Source organism: Podarcis erhardii (assembly GCF_964252035.2).
Source record: "Podarcis erhardii genome assembly, chromosome: 11".
NCBI lineage: Eukaryota > Metazoa > Chordata > Lepidosauria > Squamata > Lacertidae > Podarcis > Podarcis erhardii.
In genome coordinates this window covers 20,094,670-20,109,006 of record NC_138501.1, presented here as the reverse complement: position 1 = coordinate 20,109,006, position 14,337 = coordinate 20,094,670, and the positions used below count along the sequence as shown (strand labels likewise).

At 44.2% G+C, this 14,337-nt stretch overlaps 1 long non-coding RNA gene across 1 annotated transcript in view; it reads left to right on the top strand.

The window, feature by feature from the left end:
* The window catches only part of LOC309352253, a 248,763-nt gene that overhangs the window by 75,623 nt on the left and 158,803 nt on the right, over window positions 1-14,337 (top strand). The window lies entirely within an intron of this gene.

Here is a 14,337-nt window from a genome sequence, read left to right as displayed (position 1 = left end):
TTCTTACTTTCTCTTCACCCTGAGGTCCAGGGTTGGCTTACAGCAATTTAAAAATACAGTACTAAAAAGAGTTTAAAGCAAATTATATTCACAAGAATCCAAAAGGTAAATGAATATCCGAGCACAAAACTGGTTGTTGAGAAGATCAGTTTTGATGTTTTCCATAATTTTCTCTGTGGTGCAATCATTTCTCAGTTGAGATCTTGCCGTGTTTTAAAAGTGCTAGAAAATAATTTATTTCACCTTCCATTTTGGGCATGTGTTATTCACTGGGCAATATGCCCATGATAAACTGATTGAACGTACTGAATGTCATTACAATATTATATACCGTTAGTATGATTTGGGCCCCATCCAGCTGTCTCTTGTGCATGGTGCTGAGGGCATCACATAGCCCTCCTCCACCTGCAGGGGAGGCGATCACGAGGGAGGGTGCTGGGAGCAGGGAAGCACCGAAATCATACAGTGCAAAGTGCAGAAGACCAACGTCACGTTGGCCTTCCAGTAAAAATTGACAAGAACTGAATTCTACCCTTACAACAATTACATCAGTTGGACTACAAACAGCAGAGATAGTCTGACCTCAAAGAAAGCTATTAATAGTAGATGTGATTACAGTGGTACATCGGGTTACATACGCTTCAGGTTACATACACTTCAGGTTACAGACTCTGCTAACCCAGAAACAGTACCTTGGGTTAAGAACTTTGCTTCAGGATAAGAACAGAAATCGTGCTCTGGTGGCACGGTGGCAGCGGGAGGCCCCATTAGCTAAAATACAGTGGTACCTCAGGTTACATACACTTAAGGTTACATACGCTTCAGGTTACAGACTCCGTTAACCCAGAAACAGTACCTCGGGTTAAGAACTTTGCTTCAGGATGAGAACAGAAATTGTGCTCCAGCGGTGCGGCGGCTGCAGGAGGCCCCATTAGCTAAAGTGGTGCTTCAGGTTAAGAACAGTTTCAGGTTAAGAACGGACCTCTGGAACGAATTACCGTAAGTACTTAACCCGAGGTACCACTGTATTGATATCTAATTGCAACCTATTTAAGAAATAATAAGAACTTTGTACGGACTGTATATATTTGGTGCACCAAGTAAAGAGAACAACGGGCTGTACACCTGGAACTGAACTTCCTCTGTGTTAGTGCCTGGCACAAGAAGAAACACCCCCTTCACTTTTGCTGAGGGGGCCTCCAGCAGGATACTTGATTATAGATTGGTGCTCCCTGAGCATGCAAGCTTTGGGGTGGCATCCACATTAAGTTATTGCCATCAAAATGACAGCCTGTTTTGTTCCTCACTTAATCCATATTTAACCATTCTGGGGGAAATCCAAAAAGTGGAACCATTTGTAATAACCATGTGAGCTGGAAGTGATGTTATATTAGGTGACCGAAAGGATTTCTCCAGATATGAATGGTGAGAATCAACTAGGAAGAACCTTTTCAGCTATGTAGCTGAAAAGAAAATATAACTATCCCTAGGCTTTTTTTGTTACTTAAGGGTTATACTTTCTTCGTTTTGGTTATTGCTGCAGAAGTCATTATCATAATGAATGTCCCTTTCATCTGGGAAATTTATGAGTACCAGAAAACAATACAGAAGCTGTATTTCCACTCAAAAAAGAAAACTGGCCTCAACTTTTTATGCAGCCATCAGCTAAAAAAAGGACTTCCTAGTGAGATAAATTGGCACGTTGATTCCTGGACATCATGCACCCCACCTGCTCATTGGTTCTTAAAATGCATCACCTTGACTGTTTACAGTAATCCCATCGGTTAAAGCACCAGGCTTCTTCCTACTTGCAAGCTGATATGTCAGTTCCTGTAACAGGTCCTTATTAAGGCTGGCAGTGCTCTCCCTTTCCTCAAAGAGCTCTTCCTCTATCCCAGGAATGCCATATGCCTCTTTATTTTTTATTTTTAGCAGAAACCTATTGACACTGAGCTACCCATCCACCTGGAGAAAACATGATACAGTAGATGCCAAAACAACAGATGGGCAAGGCAACAGGAACCTAAGAACTTGATTAAGATGCCATGTGGTGCCCAAAGATGCTTCAAATGAAGGTAACAGCAAGACACTCTATAGAAAGGTGTTGATAGCTCTTCCCACAGTGTAATGGATTAAAGCAAAACTGAGATGCGGAGTGTGCAATATTTTGATAGCGATATGTAAATTACAAAGAAGAAAGTATACTGCTTCTGAAAATATAACTGCATTTGCTAGAATCTGTTCCAGAAGTTTGTTCAACTTCCGAAAAGTTCGACTTCCAAAGCGCAGCTTCTGATTGGCTGCAGGAAGCTCCTAATAAAGCAAAGTTCCAGGGTGGCAACAGAAAGCAAACTAAAATTGCTTTTGCAGTTCATCAGAACTATCCAGCAATATCAAGTTATAGGAAAACTGCTATTAAAAGTAACTCTACTTGGTTAATTGATTTGGCAACTTCCATGCACATGATGTCGTATGCTATTCCCCCCCCCCCAAGAGTTAAATGAGATTCAGGTGAGGTCATATGCCTTGTCAATCCCAGCAGGTATATAACAGGAAGACCTAGCCTGCCCAGGCCATTGGTCTGGAAAAAGTCAACAAGACTGCCTGGCCTGTTCTGGACAACCTTTGAGATCAGGATTATAGGCAGTATTTGGCGGAATAAGTTCATGAGCAGAGCAACTTCCACTTCTGCAATGGGACTTTCCTTCCTCTCTTCCAACCCTGCACTGTCCCCGAATCTGGGTTTGCGGGAACAAAGGATTTAGGGGGATGATGGTGGGAAGAGAGGGAGGAAAGTCCTATTATTGTGGTCCACTCATGCAATTATTTAATTGAATATCACCCTATGTCTGCATGTCGAGCTGCTGTTAAAAGCACAGCTACAATGGCCACTTGAAGACACTACTTGGGCAGAAGGTGGAATCTGAGAGCCAGTGTGGTGTAGTGGTTAAGAGCGGTAGTCTCGTAATCTGGGGAACCGGGTTCGCATCTCCGCTCCTCCACATGCAGCTGCTGGGTGACCTTGGGCCAGTCACACTTCTCTGAAGTCTCTCAGCCCCACTCATCTCACAGAGTGTTTGTTGTGGGGGAGGAAGGGAAAGGAGAATGTTAGCCGCTTTGAGACTCCTTAAAGGGAGTGAAAGGCGGGATATCAAATCCAAACTCTTCTCTTCTTCTTCTTTTAAAATCATAGGCCACCCACAACTAGTAGCATTTGGTGGGGGGAGGCACTTAGCATATCTCCCAGTGCTGACATCACTGTGGCTTACAAGAAGGTAGAGGAGGAAGGAGGTGAGGTTGATGTGGTGTGAACACACTGGCATGAGTACCAGTTTAGCTGCACCAAAAAAAACCACACATCCACTGTTTCGTGGGGCCGCAATGGAGCAAAAATGTGGTAACAAAGTATGGATCCACATGGATACTCAGGATTTTTGCATTGGGCTACCCCAAACTCACCATCAAATCACATATCATGTCTTTGGCCACAGCATGAACCACAAAAATCATACATCCACTGTTTCGGTCAGAATATTTTTTTTCTTGTTTTCCTCCTCTAAAAACTAGGTGCGTCTTATGGTCGGGTGTGTCTTGGGGAGTGAAAAATACGGTACTCAGTTTGTGGGGATGGCACAGAAAGCGAGGTTTGCGACACAAAATCAGCACACCACTTTGGCACCTATTTGGAGCCATTCAGAGAAGATTGCAATTTTTGGCATTAACTTGTGATCCTGAAGGTGATGGACCGAAGATGAGCAACCCTGCATAACAGGCAGGGTAGAGTGGATCCATCAGGACGGGAGGCTGAGAGGAGAAAGGGAAGCTCCCAGGTGAGAGCTGGGAGGTTTCACTCTTCTGCGTGTGGAATAACTGTGATAAAGAGCTTAGTATTATTATCCCCTTTCCCCCCTTTTCTTTTTTTCCTTTCTCTCTTTTTTCTTCTCTCTCTCTCTCTCTCTTTGCTTCTTCCCCATCTTTATCTCTTAGATTAGTTGTGCTTTTTTGTATTTTATGTTGAAAACTTTCAATAAAAATGAGTATTAAACAAAAATACTTGACAATGTTTTTCTTTGCTTGATCCAAAAGATTTTTAGACTTATGGAGACACCTGGTGGTTTCTCAACAAATCTGGGAGTACAGAGAACAGAAAGATTACTCCTGGTGCCTGATCTCTATATAGTTGAGCCTTTATTATTTTTAAAAACTGATCCCTATAGGACTGAGTTTCAGACTGCAATTCTAAGGCTATTAACTTATGTACACAGTGGGGATTAGACCCCACTGAATTCTGTGGTAAACATCATAAACCTACATAAGCACAGAACGAACATCATTTACATGTAAAAATAACATTAATAATGTAATATTATTTTTACTAAGGCCAACTGAAGCCGTGTCAGGTGTGTCTGTTCTCATTTGGGAGCAAGCATTTTAAGTTTGATACAGATACGCAAATACCTGTACACAGATACACACATATGTTAGATGTTAAAAGTTAAGGCAGAGCAAAAGTTGCAGGAAGGGAGAGAACAAATATATGTTCCAGGGCATGATGTCTGCTTTCTGTAAGTCAGCCATCAACTTTCTCAGATACGTGTGGGATTTAAACATACCCTGTGCTCTGATTTTATTAGAGTTCAACTTGTTACACAGTATCCTGAGATGATAAGGTATTAATGATTGGCCTGGTTACATTATCTTGAGGCTTGCTTCTGCTAACAATCTTGTCTACTGAGAACAAAGGAGAGCTGATTTTGCAGAGGCCCACTATTTCTAAATGCAAAAAAGAGAGGAAAGCCTTTTGTTGATTTATTATGATTTATTATAATTATAATTACAGTGGTGCCTCGCAAGACGAAATTAATTCGTTCCGCAAGTTTTTTCTTCTTGCGAGTTTTTCGTCTTGCGAAGCACGGTTTCCCATAGGAATGCATTGAAAATCAATTAATGCGTTCCTAGGGAGACCGCCTTCAGACCAGGTCCGGGGACAGTCTTTCCCCGGACCTCTTCTGAAGGCTGGTGGGGGGGGGAGGACTTTTCTCCCCACCGCCAGGCTTCAGAACAGCCTTCTGAAGGCTGGCGGTGGGAAGAAAAGCCCTTCTCCCGCCGCCAGCCTTCAGAAGAGTTCCTGCAGGGCTGCCTAGGCTGCGAATAGCAGCCTGCTGCCGGGTGCGAGGGACGCTCTGAAGCAGAGCGCCCCTCGCCCGGGGCAGACATCTGCAGCTTGGGGAGCCCTGCAGGACTTCCCCACAGGGCTCTCCAAGCTGTGGATAGCAGCCTGCTGCCCCGCACGAGGGGCGCTCTTAAGCAGAGCGCCCCTCGGGTGGGGCAGACATCTGCAGCTTGGGGAGCCCTGCCGGACTTCCCCACAGGGCTCTCCAAGCTGCGGATAGCAGCCTGCTGCCCCGCACGAGGGGCGCTCTTAAGCAGAGCGCCCCTCGCCCGGGGCAGACATCTGCAGCTTGGGGAGCCCTGCCGGACTTCCCCACAGGGCTCTCCAAGCTGCGGATAGCAGCCTGCTGCCCCGCACGAGGGGCGCTCTTAAGCAGAGCGCCCCTCGGGTGGGGCAGACATCTGCAGCTTGGGGAGCCCTGCCGGACTTCCCCACAGGGCTCTCCAAGCTGCGGATAGCAGCCTGCTGCCCCGCACGAGGGGCGCTCTTAAGCAGAGCGCTCCTCGCCCGGGGCAGACATCTGCAGCTTGGAGAGCCCTGCCGGACTTCCCCACAGGGCTCTCCAAGCTGCGGATAGCAGCCTGCTGCCCCGCACGAGGGGCAGACATCTGCAGCTTGGGGAGCCCTGCCGGACTTCCCCACAGGGCTCTCCAAGCTGCGGATAGCAGCCTGCTGCCCCGCACGAGGGGCGCTCTTAAGCAGAGCGCCCCTCGGGCGGGGCAGACATCTGCAGCTTGGGGAGCCCTGCCGGACTTCCCCACAGGGCTCTCCAAGCTGCGGATAGCAGCCTGCTGCCCCGCACGAGGGGCGCTCTTAAGCAGAGCGCCCCTCGCGCGCGGCAGACATTCACAGCTTGGGGAGCCCTGCGGGGAACTCTTCTGAAGGCTGGAGGCGGGAGAAGGGCCTTTCTTCCCACCGCCAGCCTTCAGAACAGCCTTCTGAATGTTGGCGGTGGGGAGGAAAAACCCTCCTCCCACCGCAAGCCCCGGGAAGAGAGGAGAAGCTGCGCGCCTTCTCCTCTGTTCCCGGACCTCCCACCGCAAGCCTTCAGGACAGGTCCGGGAACAGATGGGAAGGCGCGCAGCTTCTCCTCTCTTCCCGGGGCTTGCGGTGGGAGGAGGGTTCCCCGCTGTCCCCGGAGATTTCCCTATGGGCTTTCGTTTTGCGAAGCAAGCCCATAGGGAAATTCGTCTTGCGAAGCCGCTAAAAATCGGAAAACCCTTTCGTCTTGCGGGTTTTTCGTTTAGCGAGGCATTCGTCTTGCGGGGCACCACTGTACAATAATTATTTATAACACTGGTCAACAACAAATTTGTTGTCTGCGTTTTTTCAGCTGATTTAGGATGAATCTGATGCGCTGAATCCAAAAATCACATTGGTTTTGCTCAATCAGGTCAAGTTTTTGAGCTATGGCCACATGTCTTTTTTTACCTTTTTGTTCACATGTACGCTTGTGTGGAGCATTTTAGAAGAAGTTGGTGGGGGTAAAATGCCTTGTCAAATAATTGTTTTGATTGGAAATGATTATTTTAATGACAAGAAGTATTCAGGTCCAATAGTTCTGGGTGATTATGTCGAAAAGGGATCAGTTTGAAGTCATAAAACCTCAAAATCTTCCATAAATTGCTGTGGCAAAGCATAAAGTTGGGGGATCAAAACTAAGTTAATGGGGCAGCCGCCCCATGAAGTATCCTGATCTTCAATCAGCATGTCGTCCTGTAGCTCATTGTGATGAAATTCCAGTGCCTATCTTCGGAGAACTTCCTGACATTAGTGACGAAGATGCCTCCAGTGTTGAAGGACACGAAGAAGTGGTTCTTGAAGATGATGTTCCACATCCATTTTCCCAAAAGGAGTTGAATGATCTAGTTCGCGACCTCAGCTTGTCAAAGGACTCTGCCGAACTGTTGGCATCCAGATTGAAGGAAAAAAACCTCCTCTCTGACAACATCAGCTTCTTCTGCAACAGGCATCAAGAGTACCTCCGTTTTTTCTCGGAAGAGAAGGACTTGGTGTACTGTGCAGATATTGCGCAGCTTCTGCTCAAGCTTGGAGTGCCACAGTACGAACCCAAAGATTGGAGACTGTTCATTGACAGCAGCAAGCGATCACTGAAATGTGTTCTGCTACACAATGGCAACCAGTTTGCCTCTATACCCCTGGCTCACTCGAGTACACTGAAGGAGAACTATGGAGCGTTGAAATATGTGCTGGAGAAAATTGGTTATGATCAGCATAAGTGGTTTATTTGTGTTGACCTGAAGATGGTGAACTTTTTGTTGGGACAACAGTCTGGCTTCACCAAGTACCCATGTTTTCTGTGCATGTGGGATAGTAGGGACCATGCTCAGCATTACACGAAGAAGGACTGGCCTGTGCGGGAGGAATTGGTGCCTTGCAAAGAAAGGAATGTCATCAACGACCCTCTGGTGGACAGAGACAGAATACTCTTCCCACCACTGCACATCAAGCTCGGCTTAATCAAGCAGTTCACCAAGGCTCTGGACAAGGATGGTGACTGCTTCACTTACTTGTGCCAGGCTTTTCCAGGATTGACCATGGAGAAGTTGAAAGCTGGCATCTTTGACGGTCCTCAGATCCGTCAGCTCATCAGAGATCCAGAGTTCGGAAACTCAATGAACGAAGTGGAACTGGAAGCGTGGAAGGCATTTGTGCTGGTAGTGAAGAACTTTCTTGGCAACAATAAGGCCAGAAACTACACAGAACTTGTCAACAACATGCTGACTGCTTTCAGAAACCTGGGCTGCAACATGAGCGTCAAGATGCACTACCTATTTTCACATATGGACCGGTTTCCTAAGAACCTGGGTTCAATGAGTGACGAGCAGGGGGAGATATTCCATCAGGACATGAAAGAGATGGAAACCAGGTATCAGGGTCGCTGGGACGCAGTCATGATGGCTGACTACTGTTGGACTCTGAAGAGAGACCTCCGTGCTGCTGAGCATTCCAGGAGTTCCAAGAAACAGAAGTTCAAGCCCTGAAGTTTGAAAAATGGTGAAGCAACATGCAATTTACATGTACTTACCTTTATCAATGCCCACCATTCAGTTTACAGAAAACCTGACCTGATGGAGAGAAACGGATGCCATTTTCTGATTCAGCAATGCAAAAATACCCTAAATCAGTTGTAGAAATCTAGACAACATTCAAAAAGTAAAAAATTGTTGCCCAGTGTAATTATTATTACAATTGATAAACAGAAAAATAAACTGTAATATTAATATACCCAAGGCAGAGTAGGCCACTAAATTTTCTTAAAGTAAAGCTCACACACATTCCATCCAACATTCATTATACTCCGTTTTAAAAGTCAAGGGAGGAGACTTTGGAGCTTTTAGTTCATTCTGAAACAGAATTCTAAGAATGTTAGGTTCTGTATAACCCAGAAATCAGAGCACTTTTTTTCCATCTTGCTCTTCAGCTTTTATGCGAGATGGTTGGAATAGTGTTTTCGAAGCTACCAGTATGAGCTTGAACAAACTATGGGAGGCAGTGGAAGACAGGAGTGCCTGGCGTGCTCTGGTCCATGGGGTCACAAAGAGTCGTACACGACTAAACGACTAAACAGCAACCACTAGCATGTGGCCCTTGAAACGTTGCCCAGAAGGGAAGGCGGCCCTCAGTCTGGAAAAGGTTCCCCAACCCTGAGATACACATGCACCTATGCTGTGCCTGCATCATATGCCTGGTTAAATACTGGAGAAAACTCATAGAATATGTTCCTGCTTCCTTCCCATCCACTTCTGCCATCCAGAGGTTTCAGAAGGCAGCAGGGCTCCCTGGCTTATTCCCGAGTCATAATAAATGCAGGAGGTGAAGTGGGCTGGCATTTCAGATCCCAATATTGGTTTCAGGCTCAATAGAACAGAATTCTGCTAATTTAGATCAGCCAGCAATTGGCTGGACAGCAACCATAGTTCTTTGTTCTGATGCTGCAGACTTGCTCCAACCTGAATATTTCATGTCTGAACAATGCTTACACGATAAGTATAATTTTGAGGACAGGCGCTTTATTCTTTTTGACTACTGTTTTTCAATTCAGCCCAGATAATACAGAGACTATTCCTGGAAATAATAGACGAGATTAGGAATGAATTTCCGAATATTCTGAGACTCACAAACTCAAACCAGGTAATGCTTCTGAACTAATACTAATACTATTTCACTATTATTTGAAAGTTTCTTTATACAATAGTCTGTTAAAGACTGCATTTGCTGCAAACTCAGCAAAGTTTCAGCTTAATGTTTTACTTATACACAAAGTTCGAAAAATAATTAATATATTCAGGGGAGACAAGTTTTGCATAGCATACCTCCAGAAAGCTGCTCCACAGATTATTATTATTTTTAGTATCATTTTTATCCAATGATGATAAAAACCGTATTACTAAATCCCCAAAGAAGCATACCCGTGTGTGCATCTATTGAGTTTTGGCTACTTTATCCAAATAAGCAAGGTTAAACAGATGTTTCTAAAGCAGTCTAATGATCTATGGCATACAATGTTCTTTAGTAAAGAGCCCAAGCTTAGTAATGCTAATTTCCCCCCCTTACTGGTGTTTCTGTGAATAATGGTCTAAAATACATGTCAACTTAGTGCATTTGCTGGAATGTTGGACTAGGAGTCACTGTCTCTCAGCCTAACCTCCCCCACAGGGTTGTGGGGAGGGAGAGATCCATTTATGCCATCTTGAGCTCCTTGGATTAAAAGTGAGATATTCATATAATAAATGAATGAATGCCAGGGTCAGATGTTTGCAGATCTCATCATATATTCATTCTCCCCAATGGCAAACTATTACTGCATCAGCAATAGGGCCCAGTGTGGGAATGTAGGAGAGAATATATTGATTAAATATTATACTTCCTCACTCATGCTAGTGAGCTAGTAGCAGAGCACATTCCCTTGTACATTGCAGGAAGCTAGTTGATGGAATCATTTGAGTTAAGCAATCCAGTCTGGCTTGTCCTGATTGGATTGTTCCTGGTAAATCCCCTTTAGTTCCCTCTTAAAAAGAATAATGACCCAGCAGTCTTCCTTTTAAAAGTAATGGTAAAGTTTACTTACATTCAGTTCACTGTATGGTCCTGAAGGGCAGGCTTTATCTTGTAGTTACAGATACAGAGAAAAGTGGGGGTTCATCCTCTGTGAGGGATGACCCCATGTGCTGCTGGCTGAGAGCCAGCAGACAGCAAAAGGCAAAACGGAATAAGGTGGAAAAGGGAAGATGGCTGCATGACCAGCCCTTTTGTAGGGTCTGCTAGGGTCACACCCATCTACCTGGTCACACACAGGGGGAAGATGCTCCAGACCAGGTGCCACAGGAAGTCCTCCTGGCTGGAGTAACATCCCCATGTGTGACCACTCTGGGCAAACAGGAAATGTACTTGACAGCTACAGTGATGTTACATCCCACTACATTGAGAGGTGCCAAGGATCAGGCTTGCCTTATGGCCTGAATGCCCTTGATCCACCACCATTAGTACAAAAGAGCTGGTTGGAGTTTGTCAGTGAAGGAACTGCATTTAGGGAAGCTTTTAATGTTTAATAGATTATTGTATTTTAATATTCTGTTGGAAGCCGCCCAGAGTGGCTGGGGAAACCAAGCCAGATGGGTTGGGTATAAATAATAAATTATTTATTTTTTATTATTATTATTATTATTATTATTATTATTATTATTATTATGGATATCATCAAAAACTATTTTATTATACCAATTTGGGGTAGGGTGAAAAGCTGAATACTGAAACAAACAGTTTAAGAGCTGAGTCTTTGCTTAAATTAAGCCAATGTCTTGCTTAAAATGTTTTTTTTTTAAAAAAGAAATTTGGTAGCAAACTTATGAATCTGCATTATCCCATGTCAGACCATTGACCGTAGTGGGGAAGGATGCTCCAGACCAGGTCCACAGGAAGTCCTCCTGGCTGGAGTAACATTCATTCCCCTGTGTGCCCGCTCCGGACAAACAGGAAATGTTGTATTTGACCGCTTCAGTGATGTTACATTCCACACCCAGAGGCATTGGAAATAAGGAAGATGCCACCAGTTGCAGTTATCTCACTTCACACTTGGCTTTACAGTGCTAGGCTGAGGGCGTACCAAGTGTCTGAGCTGCACAGTTTCCAGTGGGATCACCACCTACTGCCACTCATTTCCTCTGTTCCCCTGGTAAGGGAATTTCAATGGGAGGAGCATGTTTTGGAAGCCAAGCCTGCTGAAATCCAGCTAGACAACTGTTAAAGGTACAGGAGCCCTGTCCTCTTTCACATCTGACCACATCACTTTCCCTCTTTCCCAGACACATAATGCATACTTAAAGTGAAATCTGGAATTTTCATGTGATCCCGAATGCTCTACCCAAAGGTCTTAATGCATCAAACTGGCTTTCTCTGTTCTAGGCCTTCCCCCCACTCCCCAGAGTACTAAAATTTGAGTATTTTTTCCCCTCCTTCCTTGTATTGACTTATATTTCAGGACAGCAATCGCAGCGTGCAATCAAGATCTGTCCTGGTGAGAGCCTTCTCTTCCACACATGCAGTAATAACTACACATCTCTCCAGATCCACAAACTCAGTTGCAGAATATGTCCAGCCACACCTTACATGCTTCAGGATGATGAACTATACCAAGTTGGTTTCTGGTGTAACTGGGACAATGGCAGTAGGTTGAAAAATTGCATCTACGCCATACGGGCTAATCTTCAAGGGGTCAGGCTGTATCTGTTGGGGCAAAACCAAATCTCTAGACACGCTCATAGTATTGGAGCCCGTGTCCCGAAAAGAGTTCACAACAATTCGAATGATCGTAATAGGTGCTGTGAATTCTAAATTAGCCCAATTAACATGTGGCACTCTCGTTCCTGCTCCAGTACTCACTGGCCCCACATTAACAGCATTGGACGTGGTTCCAGTGGTCATGGGAACTGTAGCACCAGGCGCTGCTCCACCTCCATTATTTTCTAGAACTATCCCTCAACCCTTGTGACTCCACCTCCCAGTCCTCCGCTGGCCGTTGAATTACGCGTACTGCGGGCGTTGACGTCAAGGCTGGGGGTCTTTTATCTTTTAGTTGGGGGCAAGCTACCTTCACATGACTGGACTTCCTGTAATGGAAACACAGTCCCAAAGGAGGAGTAAGTTTAGACCGGTCATCCTCCCCTGCAGAGGAGTCCTTGGAAGGCATGGGGTTAGCCCTGCTTTGTTCTTTAACCGGAGGAGCAAACTTCCCCACTGGAGCTGACGCCACTGGTCGGTTTTCACTGGGCTGGCTTTTGTTTGCTAGATGGGACCGACTCAACTTAAAAGTGACCTGAAGCACCACTTTAACTAATGGGGCCTCCTGCTGCCACCGCGCCGCCGGAGCACGATTTCTGTTCTCTTCCTGAAACAAAGTTCTTAACCTGAAGCACTATTTCTGGGTTAGCGGAGTGTGTAACCTGAAGCATATGTAACCTGAAGTGTATGTAACCCGAGGTACCACTGTAAAATAAAATAGAGCATGCACATCAGCAGAAACTTTTTTTTAATAATATTTTTTATTAGTTTTTAGCATACAAAATTTTAAAGACATACCACACAAATTATAACACACATATTCTTATTTGGACTTCCTTCAGCTCCTCTGATAATCCTCCGTCATAATCACATCTCCTGCCATTCTTAACTTAATATTGCCTTTACATTTCTTAACAGATCATCTCTCCCTTTCCATTTTTACAATATTTCTTAAATTACTCCTCACAGAACTTCTTGTAGACCTACAAACGTAGTCTGATCGTCACAAATACTTTTCAAATACTCTGTAAATTTAGTCCAGTCTTCAGTGAATCCCTGGTCCCGCCGCTTTCGGATCCTTCCTGTTAGCTTGTCCAATTCTGCATAGTCCATTAATTTCATCCTCCATTCTTCCAACGTTGGTAATTCTTCTTGCTTCCATTTTTGGGCCAGTAATATTTTTGCTGCTGTTACCGCATATAAAAAAAGCTTGCAATCTTTTCTATTTATCTCATTTCCAACAATACCCAAAAGAAATGCTTCTGGTTTCTTTATAAATGTATATTTCAACATTTTTTTCAACTCATTATATATCATCTCCCAGAAACATTTCACCTTTTTACACTCCCACCACATATGGTAGAATGATTCTTCTTTTTCTTTGCATTTCCAACATTTATTACTGACTTTATACATTTTTGCTAACTTAGCTGGTGTGATGTACCATCTGTACACCATCTTCATCACATTTTAGATTATATTATATTATATTATATTATATTATATTATATTATATTATATTAGATTAGATTAGATTAGATAAATTTATTGTCATTGTCCGTATATACACAGTATACACAACAACGAAAATCAAACACCCAAGACCGGATTCACATACACATTTGCACGTATCTCCAACACTCTCATCCTATTCAGACATAATCTATTAAAACATACATAATCCAGAATATAACACAACCTATTAGAAGCATAGCATAACCTAAAACCTATCTCATTCCTTACTACTCACTGCTTGCTATTTCTTACAACTGGCCCTGAGATCATTATTTAGTGCAATCAGAGCTCTTGGATAGAAACTATTCAGAAGGCGTGTGGTTCGTGTTTTCATTGTCCTGTATCTTCTGCCCGAAGGCAACAGTTCAAAGAGGTTGTGAGCAGGATGGGTGGGATCTCTCAGGATATTGTGTGACTTCTTCAAGCTGCGAGACGTGAAGATCTCATCCAGGGTTGGTAGTTGGAGCCCAATAACATTCTGGGCAATTTTAATTATTCTCTGTAAAGCTTTTTTATCCATTCCAGATACCACAATACTGCTCCCATACCACGATAATATACTATAGGTTAAGACACTCTCAATGGTACTGTGATAATAGGACAGAAGTAGGTGCTGAGATAGATTCAATCCTCTGAGCATTCTCAGGAAATACAACCTCCCCTGCACCTTCCTCACAACCATATTAATATTTGCAGTCCATGAGAGGTCCTCAGAGATGTAAGTGCCCAGGTATTTAAAACTACCAACCCTCTCCACCTCCTCGCCATTTATGTGCAATGGTAAAAATACACTTTTCTTTCTCCTAAAATCAATTATGAGTTCTTTGGTTTTTTTGGTGTTAAGCATA